This window comes from Nicotiana sylvestris, chromosome 12 (genome assembly GCF_000393655.2).
Source record: "Nicotiana sylvestris chromosome 12, ASM39365v2, whole genome shotgun sequence".
In the NCBI taxonomy this organism is placed as follows: domain Eukaryota; kingdom Viridiplantae; phylum Streptophyta; class Magnoliopsida; order Solanales; family Solanaceae; genus Nicotiana; species Nicotiana sylvestris.
Genome location: NC_091068.1, coordinates 144849689 through 144854130, shown reverse-complemented (window position 1 = coordinate 144854130; position 4442 = coordinate 144849689).

Sequence of the window (4442 nt, the reverse complement as noted above, 5' to 3'; positions counted from 1 at the left end):
CATATTAGTCTAATGGAGTAATAAGCTACTCTCCTTACATTTACATTGCAGCGCACACGAACTTGTCCATATATGACTAAAAGCCGAGTAAAAGTAAAATGAATATATGACACATTAAACAAGAAAATTTAAAAAAGTTAGAAGATAAGAGTGATGCCATTTTAGAACAATTCTCTATCCGTTTTCTATAATTGGAGTAAAGTTAATTAATTAATTCCCATTTTTATCCTATTGAACCTTTGACTAGACTTCAGGTAGAAATTATTTTTTCTGTGTTATTTACACTAGATGGTCACTTTTGTGACATTGTATTTAGAAGTTGGCTACTTTTTCAAAATTAGACGCATGGTGTGAATTTTAGTTTACTTTAAACTTCAAACTAGGTGACCATTTACAAGCTCAAAACCACTGGTCTAATTTTGAAAAGTGGCCAACTTCTAAATACAAGGTCACAAAAAATGATTATTTGTGCAAATCAGCCTTTTCCCGATTAGCCTGAAACGACCATAAAAATTGTGTGGGGTAGCCGCTTTTTAAAGTGGTATTTATTTTTTATCCAATATTTTTAATGCCTAGCAATAGTAGTCACTAGTCTATTAAAATTAATATGAAAAGACTGCGTTACCCTTTCTTCTATCTCTTTCATGTTAGGGAGAAGAACTGTGCCGGAAGAATATTCTTCTTTAGTGTTTCTTCGCGAGACTTAGATTTAACACATTGTGAATTTTGGTTTTGTTACGTAGTAATAATTTTTATTGGATATTTTTTTGCAGTGATGCAACTGGGTCCAAGAACAGGTTTTAGAATGGAGCAGATAGCTGTGGAACGAAGAAGAACTCTTCAAGATTTTAGCAGGAAACTAGAATAGAAAACAAACTTTCTAGAGTTTTATTTATTTTTCTTTTTCTTTTGGTTGGTTAGGTTCGGTAGTCTTTTTTTTTTTTTTTTTTTTTGTTATTAGCTTTCTGTTGTGTAATTTGACATCAATCTTATATTTAAATTGTAATTATTATTTTTTTTATTTTTTTTGTGAAAAGATACAAATAACGTTTGATTTTCTGCTACGTTACGGATTCTGAACTTACAGTTCCAAGTTCAAAAGTTAAGGACACTTGGTCATGAACTTCAAGTTCCAAGTTCAAAAGTTAAGGACACTTGGTCCTGAACTTCGAATTACAAGTTCAAAAGTTAAGGACACTTGGTCCTGAACTTAGACTAACAAGCTCAAAAGTTAAGGACAATAGGTCCTGAACTTAGGCAAAGAAGCCCAAAAGTTAAGGACAATAGGTCCTGAACTTAGACTAACAAACTCAAAAGTTAAGGACACTTGGTCCTGAACTTACAGTTACAAGTTCAAAAGTTAAGGACATTTCCTGAAGTCCTGAAGTTAAGTTCAAAAGTTAAGGACATGTAGTCCTGAAGTCCTAAACTTAGAGTTCCAAGTTCAAATTAAGGACATGTAGTCCTGAAGTCCTGAAGTTAAGTTCGAAAGTGAAGGGCATAGGGCATTTTCGTTCGGACAGTTAAAGTTAATTAAAGCAGTGTCTAAAGAATAAAGACATTTTAAACAGTGACATAAAAGTAAACACATGTGTTATTAGTGGCTAACCGTGCACTTCTCCCGAAACAACCTAGGTTATTTCATATAAAACGGCCTTAGTTTATATGATTAGGAAATTATTTGCTTCCACCATTTCAAATTAGATGAGGTACTTTTATTTTTAGTCTGTTCCAAAATAAATGACACATTTCTAAATTTGGAAATAATTTAACTTTAAATTATTCATTTTACCTATTTTACCATTAATGAGAAGCGTTTATAACCACACAAATGCCATGGCACCACAAAATTTTTACCCCTTAAGCTTTTAAGACCACGAGTTTCAAATTTTTTTTTTCTTATACTTCATGACGAGTCAAACTACCTCATCTAAATTGAAAGGAGGGAGTAATAAATACTATCTGAGGGTAATCTTATAATACTCCTAGGCAAAATATGTTATGATACTGGAATTCGCTGCATTCTTATTTACCAATTCTTGAAGTTTCTATTTCACTAGTTTCTCGGCACGTGCGTTGCACGTGTATGCCGATCGAGTCAAGTAATATTACGATTTATAAAATAATAATTTTAAAAAAAAATTTAAGTAAATAATTATACATTAAAAATAAAGTACAAGTTTTATCAGTAAAAATAGCTACAAAAATAAACAATAAAAATTTAATTAGATACATGCAAGCATTGGAAGTTTGTTGAAAACAAACACCAAACTTCGCATATAGACGATTAACTTAAAGCCAAAGAATAACTCCATTACAGAGTAAAAACTACTGTTATAGAAGATGTTTACCAAAAGGAGCCAATATTTTTTTAAAAAGAAATAATTCAACCATTTCTTAAAAGCGTACTACGAATTGCTCTCTTTACTATCTTAAAGAAAGTGACACTTTTCGAATTTCAAAAGTCAAATGTCTTAACTTTAATTATGAATTTGGACTATATTTAAAAGACACGAAAAAGTCATGGTCAAACACTATTAGTGTATTACACGCTTGGATGTTTTATTCTTGATCACCTAATTAATAATTTGCTCGGATACTTAATTAGTGGATTAATTAAAAATTCAATTATAGTCGATTAACTTAGGATATATTTTTTATCACTATTTAACCTAGAACATGCATCATTCTTGATTTAAACTGGCGAGACGCTCGAGCATTGATCACGCCCAGCTATGCTTTATAAAAAGGACTAAGCGGTCGTTGCAAATATAATTCGGTTTACAAATTCGGAGTCGAATCCCACAGAGAACTAAGGCTTACCTACAATTGTTCAATATCGCAAAGAAACACAAGTCTAAACAATTTTCTAATTATAGAGTTATAATGTTTATTTCTAACTAATTAACTGACAAAAAGCAGTAAAATTATTAACTAACAAAGATGAAATTTTAGACAAGACTAAGGAGGTCTAGAGTTATGATTTTCCCAATTGTCAGAATCCTTTTCGCTACGTTTCCTATAAGTTTGCCTAAGTTTCTCTACCGATCATGAGCTCTCTGAGTGTCGTAATTCTTTCCCGAGTAAATACCACAATTTACTAGACATATTCTTCCGAATTACGCTAGCTGGCACTAAGTTACGGTTCACTCGTATCACACCAATGTTTCGTTATTCCTAATTCTTCCTTTAAACCCTCCGTATTGATCCCTCATATACGTTAGGAGTGATGTTGTTCAACAACTACCTAAATATGAACTCTCTTCCGAGTAATACATACTAAATAGGCACAGTCAATTGATGGTCATTCAATCAACAATAATAAACACGTAGTTGAACGAGTAGAGAAATCCAACGGCTCAATTATATAAAAACATAACAAGAACTTATCCTACAAAATGTTCCATCAAAACCCTAGATAACAAATTAGTTAGCCATAATAGTATGCACAACTACAATACTAAAATTCATAACCAATAATGAATATAGGAAGAAGGAAGTGAGAAACTCGTAGAAGAATCGTCCCTTGCTCCTAGTTTATTTTTGCCTCCTTAGGTCAAATCCCGGTTTCTGCTCAAAATTGATGTTTAATGACTATTTATACGTGTAGGGAAAAGATCAAAATAAAATAAACAAGTCCAAAATCAAATAGGAAATAAAATAGGCTTTAAAAATCCGGAACACGCATCGCCTCGCGACAGACCGTGCCTAGCCTGCTCTGGCACGCGTCTTCGGCTCGCCTCAAGAAAGTAATTCAGTATTTTTTAGTGATTTTTTTGTGTGTTTACAAATGATCAATCTTCTCCTTTTTATAGCTATTTCTAAGGTATACGTTTTGCCTTTGTCATAATAACAATTAAAGACATTTAATGCTACGTTACAATGGTAGTCATTGTAATTCAATACAGATTCTCTAATGTTTCCAGTATTTAATGCTTATTAAATACTGTATTTGTACTCTCTTGTGCTATCAGATTCATTCTCCTTTAATTTTTGGATTTAAATAGGTACAAGCGTCGAGTCTTTTGAATATCTGCTCGTGTCTCTGCTCGTATCTGTTGCGACTTGTGCCTCTTTGCTAATCATCATTCTTTGACCAGCCTTCGTGTCATGACACGTCATCTTTCAATCACTTCAATATATATAAACTCAATTTTTTCCAATACAGATAGTCCCTCCACTTGCCATTTATTCATCAATTGAATATTTGGGAAGTGAATTTTATTAAAGCGGGAATATTTGCCGCCATTAATGCTATTATGGAATCGACGCTTGAATTGTCACTTCCATTTAATGCTTATTACACGTGGCATCTTTTTATTGGTTCTCCGACTTTGCAGCGCTTTTTAAGGCTCTTTTACATCTTCACCAATTACGAAGCGATAGTTCCCATTATGACCTTTCCATCATTGCACCTTTTCCTTTGACGGTTGCTTCTTAGT